General features: G+C 49.1%; 1 protein-coding gene across 1 annotated transcript in view; it reads right to left on the bottom strand.

The window, feature by feature from the left end:
- The window catches only part of FNDC1 (fibronectin type III domain containing 1), a 102,294-nt gene that overhangs the window by 58,507 nt on the left and 31,607 nt on the right, over positions 1-12,180 (bottom strand).

The raw sequence follows: 12,180 nt of genomic DNA on the forward strand, positions 1-12,180 counted from the left end.
ACATTCTTCCTCGTCTATTTTGCCTTCTTAAGGTGGGCGGCGATGACGACCACACAGCCCATTGCTGACACCAGCCGCACTCTGGCCCGCATCAGGGATATGGTCCGGCTAATAAGCGTCTCTCCGCTTACAGAAGCCGGGTACTTCCAAGCATTGTTCTTCAATCATCTACAGTGACTAATTTTTTAGACTGGAAAATTCCCAGCTAAGTGAAGACATAGAAACAAAATCCAATGTCATGAGTTAGTGTAAACTTCAATAACACAATAAATCAAGAGCCGTTGGAGATGGTTATTCTGAAAAGCCAGACACATGGCTCCCATGCCTTGAATCTAATCAAAAGGAATATCCTTTTGTACATTACCTGGAGATAACCTGCTCAAGTTACTGGGCACCCCCATTCCTAAAGGCTTCTAAGAGAATACCATGTTATGGTTCAGTAAATATTTTCCCCGATACGCAAAATAGTCATTATTAAGATTTTTCGGTTTTGACCCAATAATGCAGCCAAAGGACTAACCACATGAAACTTGCCCTTACAGCCTGGTGTCATGAGCGTAACCACGTTCCCTAGGGTTATACTAAACTGATCTCAGTTTTGTTCCAAGTTAAGAGGTAGGCTCTCAATTTCAAGGACTAGCTTCTATAAAAATTAGGGACCACTAAGTGATTATGGAAATGATAAATATGCTCATTTATATAGTTCAAAAGAAAATAATTTGCCAAACGTGTTCAATACTGACAGCCAACTCATTAATGGCACAGCATTCAGTAACTGTATGAGTTCCTATATTAATCCTATGACTTGGTTATTCTTATGAGTTCCCAATGTGATGCTCCATGTTTCTAGAAAGATCCAGGCTGCCAAAACTTATTAAGGCTTGAGTTATCCACAGGTGACTGTGTCACAAAAGTGGACACGAATTTCCTTTATCAGCATGGGTCACTGATGAATAGACCTTGTGTGGGGTCTGAGTGAGAAGACTTTTTGTAAATACTGGAGGCAATGTCTCATAAAAACCACGTAGGAAAAGCAAAATCTGAATAATGAACAGCATGTTCAGTCTCATTTATCAACAATGATGTTTTGGTTTGTTTTTAAAGTTAGCAGATTTGCAGAGGACATTCATCAGAACAAAACACATAACCAAATTGACTTGCTCAGGAATAGCGTTCACATCATGTTCAGCTTTGTACAAAGTCATGAAATAGACTTGACATGAGCCACGAGCAGGGGCATAGACGTGGAGAGAGAATTTCACAGGAAGCAAAACCCTTTGCTTCATTCTGTCTTCACAGCCTCTAAGTCATGTTTCCCTCTGTTTGCCTCCAACACAAACCGTCACCACATGCACAAAAGTCAGTTTTAACAGAAGACCGTCCCGTGAGTGATGACATAGACTCTCTGAGGGTGAACCACCTGAGGCTGGGGTTTGATTTTATGGGGTGCCCAGCTTTGGGCAAGGGTTGGTACTGTGTTTTTTAAAAGTTCATAAGATGAAAATGATCTCTGCCAACAACATATGATGCTTACTTTATTTCTATAAAAAGCTCATACCTCCTCAAGGGAACCTCTCAGTGATGTGGGGCTGAAAATGACACCTGCTCAAGCTGCCACAGGCCATTTGCACTGCTTGTTTTGGGGGCAGAAATGACAGGGTTGCCACCCAACCATGGCTGCCACAGTCTACTTCCTGAGGGGCAGCAGTAAACAGGACAGATGTCCATGGTGCTATTATCAACTTGACTGTCCTCAGTGTTACCCCCCCACCCCAGCACTTGTTCTGTATCCCTTTGTGGCCTATGGCAATGCTCCCACCACTGCAGAAAGCAACACACCAGCGTGGGAGTTCTGGGATGACCTCCAACAAAATGGGCAAATGTACTGAAAACGCACACATGGGTCTCACAGGAGTCAGATAAAAAATCAATTATTGAACAGACATGGTATTCTCTGCCCTGTGGCTCTGTTCCAGTCCTGGGACACTTCCGGCCACGCACGCTACAGGGCAAAGTGCTCCTGGAGGGCGCACTGTCCCTGCCAGGCTTTGGGAATGTGGCGGGTCTCTGCTCCAAACAAATAACCCCTGACACTCAACAGTAAAGTGCTGACAAAACTGTAAGAAGGAAAAAGACCATTGGAACAGTGACAGGGTCCCTGAGGAGCAGGAAACACTAAGCTTTCAAGGACATGGAGTTCGGTCTCAGACGGCAGAAGTTTATTGCTTCAGCTGCCCAGCCCGTGGCTCTGTCTAGGCATCAGCCAGCCACACTGCCCCCCTCAAACTGTACGGGCTTTCACCCCAGGCCCCCACCTGCTGTGTAGCCACCCCACACCAGGGCTGGAGAATGAGGCCAGGCCTGCTGAGCAAGGGACTCAGGGGGAGCGGGGAACAGGGCTGAGGCTGAGGCTAGCCCCAGCCACCAACCACACTGCCTACTTTACACAGAACTTCACAGTTTACCACAAGCCCTCACACGGTTTATTTTAATTGTCCTTACAAGAGCTTCCGGGTTAAGTAGGATACATGTCATAATCCCCAAGAGGTTCAAAGAGGTGACGTCGCTGGCCCAAGGCCACAAAGCTACTAAGTGCCAAGTGAGGACCTGAATTCAAGCACTGTGGGCTGGGTTCCATTCTCATTTCGCGAGACACCTTCCAGTTCCGCTCTCCCCTCCCGCCACCTGCCATCCCGCCAACCACCTAACCTCTTCTGCCAAGGAATGTGAAGCAAGGTTCTGAGCTGGACAGACCCCTCCTCGGGGGAGCATAATGCCTGGCACAGTAGGCATGAAGTGCACACGCGTGCGTGTGTGTGGTGTGTGTGCATGCGCGTGTTTAAACAGACCAGATAGTACACACAGCTGGTAGCAAATGAGTAAGAGAAGGCCTCTTGCCAAAGACTGCCCCGAGAACTCCTCCTGCCACACACAGAAGTCACTGACTCTGAAAACCACAGAGTAAGGTGAAAACAACCCCCTCAACCCAGCCCCCCATCTTTCAAACCTTGGTTTTAGAAAAGCCAACCGTAATTTTTTTTTCAAGCATTTTGAAATTTTCCTTTCTTTAATATTCTGGGACACATACCATCAAACATCTTCCATAGATCTTTATAGATCATCTGGTAATCCTCTTTTAAGCTGATGCACACATTAAGAAAAAAAAAAAAACTATCCATATGGTTCAAAGGCACTTGCCATGAAATTATTTCAGTGCTTTCTCTAAGCCCTATGTGACAGCTTCACAGAAGCCCTGTGAAATTTCTCTGATAAATCTCTGCAAGTCTTTTATCTTGAAAACAGGAAGTCACAATTGCCATGGGTAATCACGTTCACATCAGCCAGTGCAGAGTGTATTTTAAACTTGGCAGGACATATTCCCTCCTCCGTTGCTCTCGGTGCAACAGAATCAGGTAGATTACTCAGAACTGGCCAATCAGAGAAGACCCACAGTGGTTAATTACACACTGTCTACTTGGCAGGTCAGCTGGGTGCAACAATTACCACCTGGAGTATAGCAGACTCCGGAAGGCCAGACAGGATTAGAGCATCTCTCCTGATCTGTACTGCCAGTTACACAAATTGGCAAAAATTCTGAAATTATACAGAATCAGAATCTGTTCTTTTCACAAAGAAAAAAAATCAAAAAAATCAAAAGATCAACATGATGCTGTGCCCATCTACAATCCAACGCTAGTTGAACATGGTTGCTTCCGCACTGGGCTTCCACAGGCACTAAAGTCAGGGTCTGAATCTGAGTCTAGGACTCTCACGCTGGGTGACTTAGAGAACCTTCACTGAAGCTCAGTTTCCTCCTCTGTAAAATATATATAGCATATCGAGTTTTGTAATATAATCCACATAAAGCATAGAAAGCTGTACTGGCATACAGTAAGCACCCATTAATTGCTAGATGTGTCTGTGACTGCGATAAAAATGAACTCCCTCATTTATCAGACTCCCTACATGGGTGGGCCGCCCCCCCCCCCCACAGAGCCACGGTCGCACCACAGAGCTTACCGTGATGCCTTGCACACAGGGGGCACTAAAAAAAATGTGTCTTAAAGAACCAGACATAAGCAGAAGAACGCACTATTGTCAAAGACTCTTTACATTGAAAACCTCAGCTATGAGGTGGTCTAATCCAGACCCTTTTCTCTGCACCATAAACTGATAGCGCTACTCTTCATTAACACCTAACAATTATCAATTACTCTGAACAAGTCCCTGCTCTTTGTTGGCATAAAGGAGTCCATGACCACTGCTGTCCAGTGACCACTTCCCTCGGCCTGGTCTCAGCTAACAGGACACTCATTTTCCAGCAGAACATCCACTATCACTCAGCACACAGCCCTACTGAGCAACTTGACACCCCACTTCACTGACCTCCCAGCTTTACAGAGATAGATAGTCGCGATCCTCATCCTCATGGCCTGAAAGGGCAGGCCTGTGTGCTCACTGGCCTTCCACTCACCCATCCTCTGCCCCCAGCAGCTTCCCCACAGTCCCCAAACATCAGACCCCGAGGCCAGCAGGGGCACTGGTCCATACCGCAGGAAGGGGTCCAGCCCGTGAGGCCAGCGTGGTGGCCCTCACTCCACAGTGTGCACCACACTCACCTAGAGGGCTTGTGAAAACACGTCCCAGCCCCCACCTCTATCAGAGCCAAGTGGGAGTCCAAAGCTTCTGTGTACTTTTTTTTTTTTTAAGATTTTATTTATTTAGTGGCGCCTGGGTGGCTCAGTCATTAAGCATCTGCCTTCGGCTCAGGTAATGATCCCAGGGTCCTGGGATCAAGCCCCACATCAGGCTCCCTGCTCGGCAGGAAGCCCGCTTCTTCCTCTCCCACTCCCCCTGCTTGTTTCCTCTCTCGCTGTCTCTCTCTCTCTCTCTGTCAAATAAATAAATAAAACCTTTTATTTATTTATTTGACAGAGAGAGCAAGAGAGCACAAGCAGGGGGAATAGTAGAGGGAGAGGGAGAAGCAGATTCCCCACTGAGCAGGGAGCCCGACTCGGGGCTCGATCCCAGGACCCTGGAATCACAGCCTGAGCCAAAGGCAGACACTTAACCGACTGAGCTCCCCAGGCGCCCCAGCTTACGTATACTTTTGATGAATAAGCATAAGAAAGAGGAGGGAGGGCAGGAAAGGGGGAGGGAAGGTACATTAGAGGGGGGGAAGATGAATTGTGGACAGCCAGAACAGAGACAGGACATGGGCTTTGCTGTCCCCACGTGGAGTATGGATTCCCTGACACTGACATAAGCCCAGGCCTGGCACTGAGTGATGTCTGCCAAGGGCTCCTTCCTGAGCAAGTTCTGACACATCATCTCCTGAGACACCTGTGAATGCTTCACGAAACTCTCCTTCCACACCAACATTTGCAATACTTACGCTAAAGTCTTTTGAACGCCATTGTTTCCTTTTCCAATAAATATCCTCAATACTCTGACTACTGGGTTTTTGCATGATATTTGGATAGGCCTAGCTATTTAACAATAAGGAGAAAGGGTATCTTATTTCTTTATTTTAGAATAGTGTCTGTCACCATGTCACCAACCTTCATAAGTTATTGGATCCCTACCAGGCAGAAGGCATTTGACAAACGTCCTCACTATCTCTCAATAATGCCTGTTTACAGACAGAGTGAGGCTCACGATGCTTAAGGGGGGATTTTGAAGCCAGACAGCAGGGGCATGAAATGGGCCGGGAACTGCAGTCCTTTGGATCTGTAGCCCTGACTGTCTCCACTTCACTCTTGTTCGGAAGCTCCTGGTGGCTGCAGAGTTGGTGTCACCAGCAGCCACACTGTGGCATAAGCATGGTGCCTGCCCTGGGAGAAGGTCCCCCTTGGTGCCTCACAGACACCTCGGGGTAAAGGATCTGGTCTGCTGCTCCAGGAGTCACTGCCCCGACTTCCACGCCACGAGTACACCCACTTACAGAAAATGCCAGCGTCGTCCCCAAGGACCTAGCTGCTCTTAAGGGAAGTCAGTCCATCTGTTCCATCAGGAGCCACTCATCACACGATTCTCCTGACATTTGTACATTTCAGCGCTCCAGGAAACACCACGTGATGAAGGGCCCAGCACCTGGGCAGCCACACCGATGGCTTGGCTGCCTGACTCATCTGGGAAGCAGTCGGGACATTAAGGAAAGAATTTTTGCAACTTACACACATCTCTCCACCCTCAGAGACAGGAGAACAGCAACCCTCAGGCCACACCTAGAGGCAGTAGGTGCCTCACTGCCTTTCCAGGGCTTGGAAGAAGACAGAAGATCTTAAAGAAAAAAAAGAAGAGAAAAGAAAGAAAAATAACCTTGATCTCCCCCGAACTCATCAATGCTGATGACTAATAACGTTATGGATTGTGGAAGCCCAAAGAGCCTTTCTAAAACATTGGAAACTAACTCCTACAAGCCAACCTGAGTGTCTTCGATCAAGCTTCCTCCTGCCCCCTGGACCTGTCCAGCTCTTCACAGACTCTTCCCTCCTGCACTCTGGGATCACGCATTGACGTCCAGACTATCACCGGATGAGGAGCCACAGGGCATCCTACTGGGCACGGAGTAGAGAAAGGACAGTATAGTCAGCAGCCAACCCCACAGGCTGGTGCCAGGCTGTCAGCACTTGTGCCCTAGAGGGTGGCCCTCAAATTCCAGGAGGACTGTCTCAGAAACAAATACTGGAAGCCATCCTGGGACTGCTCCACAGAGGCCATTCTGGGACCTCTCCACCGAGGCCATTTTGTCTTGTTTGGCTGTCTGTTTCACAAGATTGTGGAATCCCTTTATCACTTAGCAGAGTTCTTCCAACTTTTCCCTGAAGTTTATTTAACAGCAAAGAAGATGGTGCAATCCCAGAAGCCTGGCGCAAGGCAGTTTATTCACAGTCTTTATCTCAAGATGCCACTTCAATTTTGTAGACTACTCTTTAACATCTCGGGGTTTGTTTTAAAGTAGAAAGTAACATTTTGAAAGATCATCCAGAAAGCACTTCCTGTGGACGTGGCCCATGTCTCCTAAGCCTTTGTGGACTTCCGGCAGGGCGGCGTCCTCCCAGGTTCTGAGAAGCCCAGTTTGAGAAGCCCCAAGGACCACTGGTACATCAGCAGCTTCAGGCTGACATCCAAAGTGTCCATTTGTGGCGGACCTTGACCCCAGCAGTGCTATGAATATCAGTGAAAACTACTTCATGCCACTGATTTCACCACACAGGACTAGGGCTGCAAAATGCCAGGCCCCCAAGACAGGGTTCTGCACAGGTTGGCCGTGAAGCCCCTGCCACGGATGTGAGAATGAAGAGGTTCTAGCAACCACCTGCATGGACACGTCCCTCGGTTCTTACAGATCCTAAGCCTTTTGAGGGGCGTCTCTCCCTACACTAAGCCGACAATCTTACTGTGTAGGCCGAGCGAGGGTCGGCTTCCTACTCATGGCAGCGGCTCATCTATAAGCCTGGAAGAACCATACCAGCCGCCAATGTCCTCAGCCACCTGCGACAGGAGCTTGGGGGGAGCCCAGCCCTGGCCCAGCCCCACAGACACAACTTGAGGGGATCAGGAAGTTTCTCCAGCTGCGGAGGTCTCCTCCATTCGAGATGGGCAGGTGCAGTCACTGGAAGCATCTGCTCTAGATCCCTCTGGGGGGCAGTGTCGCTTCCAGAAGCTCTTCCTGAGGACCCATGAGGGCCACGGAAAGCAAGGGAAGCAACAGCCCTTTCCTGATCGCCTCAGCAGCTGAAATGCAGACACCTGGCATTTCTTCACCCCGCAGTGTAATGAAGGGCTAGCCTCCTAGACTCTGGAAGCCAAGACGAAGGAGTGGGAAATATTCTGAGGAAAACTATGTCTCGGTTCCAAGGTTTGTTTGGTTCAGTTTGTTTGTTTTGGTCTAAAGCTCTTCGGCATTGCTTTCATTCAGGAGGACAGTAAGTAACGCACTTGTTTCCTGGAAATGAAAGACCTTGTTTCTGTTGAGTGGCTACTGATTAATTCAACTTTTTACTGTGACCCAACATACGCTTTGCAAATGGAAGACCCAGTTATGATATATGAGTAGGTTGATAAAAGAGAAGGGCTTTCTTTCAGGACTAATATCTGCATTTGCAGGGATCCAATATAAGAACCACATCCCTCATCAGAGACCTCACAAGGGATGTGCCTGGCCTCTTTTTCACTCAGACATGAAAAGAAAAGCCCACGATGGGTCTGCCATCCCCCAAGATGCTGATCTAGTCAGAAGCATTAGGTATATTAACAGGTGAAGGACATGAAGGCAAAGTCGGCAGCCCCTTCACTCAAGGCCACACACGTGGGGACAGTTCATCTCTCCAGCGTTCAGGCCCTGCCCTGCCCACTTGGAGCAGCCACTGAAGTGAGCACCCACCGCACCCCCGAGGAAACGGCCTCACTCCTGGTCGCCGGCTTCCCAGCCAACTCACTGATGGGAAAATCTGTGAGCACATACTCACATTCATCAGTACAGAGGAAACACCACAGAATGCGGCGAGAAGCCTCTCCAGTCCGCATCAGCTCCTGATTCCCTTCCAGGGCATTTCTTTTGGGGGCTGGAACCCCTGAGGGCTTTGCTCCGAACCAAGAACATTCCGCTACCAGAGAAGTTACACAGCTCCGCACACAGGCCTCCACCGCCTACTTTTTCATTGTTGAAGAATGGGCTCGAAGGTTGGGGAAATCTACACTCTAATGGGAGAGGCGACTTTGAAGCAGGCACTCCGATAAGACAGGAGCCCCCAGGAAGAAGGGGCATCCCCACAGCAGACGGATCTTGCTGTGTACACGCCTCGTCTTCACAGACCAGCCGCCTCGAGGAATTCCAACCCACAAATGCACTCCATGTCATTCCAAGACACAGAAGGCAAGAATGAGGATCTCTGATTGATGACAGCACCCCTCTGTGGCCGACACCCTGGCCTGCCCAGGACCAGCCCAGCGGCAGCGGCTGAACTAGCCAGGGGTGACGCTCTGCTCCACATCTCGCACTGCCTTACCCTTGTCACTGCTCATCTCCTCTGCCGAGGCACAGCCACCGAGGGCAAGCAGCCTCCAAATGCACTTCTGCTTAACAAACATTTATGGAGGGCCTACTGTGTGCTTGCCCCAGGCCCTGGAGATACAAAGATGAGCCTTTGAGGCGGCTCACCCTGCCTCCGGGCTAGGAAGCAGAAACTGATCTTTGCCCTGTAAATTGCACTTAATAAAGCTCCTGACTGCACGAGAAAACTACTGAGAAAATCAGGCCACAGACATTATTAATTCCCGTTGGCCAGGGCGTTAATTGAAACTAGCGTGTGAAAAGAGGACCATCTGATCATAATTAAATATTCTGGATTGGGGTACAGGTTAAGCCCGGGTCTGGCCCACAGCAGCCCCCTGGCCTGGCTCCAGCATTTCCGGATGGAGCCCCGGAGGCGGCAGCACTGTGTGTAAATGCTCACGGGTGCACTACACCTGCACCGTCTACCCACAGTGACACCAACAGTCTAAATACGTTCACGGAGGGGCGCCTGGGTGGCTCGGTCATCAAGCGTCTGCCTTCGGGTCAGGTCGTGATCGCAGGGTCCCAGGATCGAGCCCCGCATCGGGCTCCCGGCTCAGCGGGGAGCCTGCTTCTCCCTCTCCCACTCCCCCTGCTTGTGTTCCCTCTCTCGCTGTCTCTCTCTCTGTCAAATACATAAATAAAATCTTTAAAAAAATAATAAATAAATAAATAAATAAATACGTTCACGGGGCTTCTTCCTGGCTCACGTGGTGGCACTCGCGCCTGCGCACACAGAGAAGGGGGCGGCACAGACAACGGGGCCATTGGGAGAGGTGTGGCCAGTGGATCACTGGAGACACTTCTTTACTCCCTGCACCTCCCTGTGCTCAGGCACAAATTTAACACCTAGAAACTGCAGCTCAGCGTGTCTCCCTCTAACAATATGATTTTTGATTTTGCTGACCTAAAACAGTCAAAGGGATGGAGGAAAAGGCGCAGAGCCGTTTCTCAGTACTACAAATGGTTCCCAATTGCTTACAAAGCAATTAAAATTAAATTTGTTGAATTTATTGAATAAAATTAAGATTAAAATCACCCAATATAAGTGGTGGAATCGATCCACTTCGTGTCCTAAATTCACAAAATTTCCCAGCTGCAAGGAACCCTAGAACCTTAGAATAAAACTTAGAACCTGAGACGGTTCCTAGAAAGGAGCCTAAAACCTTCCCATCAGGGGAACCTGGGTGGCTCAGTCGTTAAGCGTCTGCCTTCGGCTCAGGTCATGATCCCGGGGTCCTGGGATGGAGACCCGCATCGGGCTCCCTGCTCCGCAGGAAGCCTGCTTCTCCCTCTCCCACTCCCCCTGCTTGTGTTCCCTCTCTCGCTGTGTCTCTCTCTGTCAAATAAATAAAATCTTAAAAAAAAAGTAAATAAACAACCTTCCCATCAAGCCCCAGCATTTCACAGCTGCAGGATTTTACAGCTACAGATTGAGGAATGTGCTGGAGCTGCAGCCCAGCCAGCCATGCCGGAGTGGACAGGGAGGGGAGTACAGCCTGATGGTGACTGTACTCTCAAGTCAATGGGTCAGGAAAGGGCCCGTCACAGGACACTAGGGTTAGAATTTCCACTCTCCACGTCAGTCACATTTAAACAAATTGGCAAGAAGATATACCTGAAGGTCAGTGTTTGTTTTGATGAACTATTGATAGAAAAGGCCAGAATTCGTAATTTTAGATTATGAAATATCCATTTCTCATATGACCATAGGTATTTCCTATGAAAGGAACGCCAGGGAAGGAATAAAGATGCCAAACTGTGGTTTGCATAGTTTCTTAGTTTCATCATTTCTCTGTCAAGTAATTTGACACCCATTCAACAGCAGGTATCAGCTTTTTGAGGCAGGCACCGCGGAGAGTAGCGGTGGACCCGAACCCAGGTCTGCCCTCGGGTCTGACCAGGCGTGCTATGCAGCTTCACATCTATGAAGTCAACCTTGAAGAGTCATGGGGACAGCAGTTCCCCTCAGAGCCAAGAGGAGGGAAGGGAGATGAGGGTTTGGAAGTCATGGGAAATAAGAGGAGGGGTGTCATGCTGATAACCTTTATTTCAAAGGGAGGCAGGAAGCAAGGCTAGAAGCAAGAGGAGGACAGGAGGAAGGAGCTCGAGCAAAGTGGCAATATTCTGGACCTGCTAAGCCATGGAAGAAAGGAAGTAATCTGAGTAAGGACACAGAGAACAACTGCCAAGCAGAGCTGAGGACCCAGTTGGAGTTAGCAGACCAGCTGTAAGGAGTCACAGAGGTACAGATCAGCTTAGCTCTTTGCTTCTCCCACAAGGCTCAGCAATTCACATGCAGGAGGGAAGCCAGGGAGGTAGGGGCCCTGGTATGGGGACTAGCAGGCCACAGAGGCCGTCCCATGGTCAGGGGTGCTGGCCGAGCTAACAGGAGGGGGACCAGGAAAGACAAGAAATGAGACAGGAGACAGCACTGGGCTGTGGAAATGGGAAGGGTCTATGGACCCAAAGCCCAAGTAAGTCTGGAAGGGAGCTCAGGACAGTGAGGGAGTTGAAAAAGCAAGATGACTGTGGAGAAGAGCAACTCTACCACAGGCAGCAGGTGGTGGCAGCTGGAAACCATGACATGAGGATGTCAGGTGGGCCACCATCATGGAGGACGCCAGTGTGGACAGGCTATTATGAACCAAGAGCCAACATGCTATTTGTATTTGGGGAGCAACGTGGAGGTCAGGGAATGGCTGGGCACAGCTATGCCAGTGTTTGTTGAGAATGGCCAAAGAGAACCGTGAACTCAAGTCGGAGCTATGATTTAATTGTCTAAAAAATGAGCAAACTTCAGGGACTAAAATATAATGTAAGAAAATACGAGGCAGAAATCTAAAAGAGGAGACTTTTATCTCAGTACTCTGTCTAGTTTGGGCGCCATAGCTTAAGGACAGCATGAATGACTAGAGTTTTAGAAAACCATCACCTTATTAAAAATACACATGATCCTGGGATGCCTGGGTGGCTCAATCGGTTAAGCGTCTGCCTTCGGCTCAGGTCATGATCCCAGGGTCTTGGAATCGAGCCCCGCATCAGGCTCCTTGCTCAGGGGGGAGCCTGCTTCTCCCTCTGCCTGCCACTCCCCCTGCTTGTACTCTCACATGCTCTCT

The sequence above is a fragment of the Neomonachus schauinslandi genome, chromosome 8 (assembly GCF_002201575.2).
Source record: "Neomonachus schauinslandi chromosome 8, ASM220157v2, whole genome shotgun sequence".
NCBI lineage: Eukaryota > Metazoa > Chordata > Mammalia > Carnivora > Phocidae > Neomonachus > Neomonachus schauinslandi.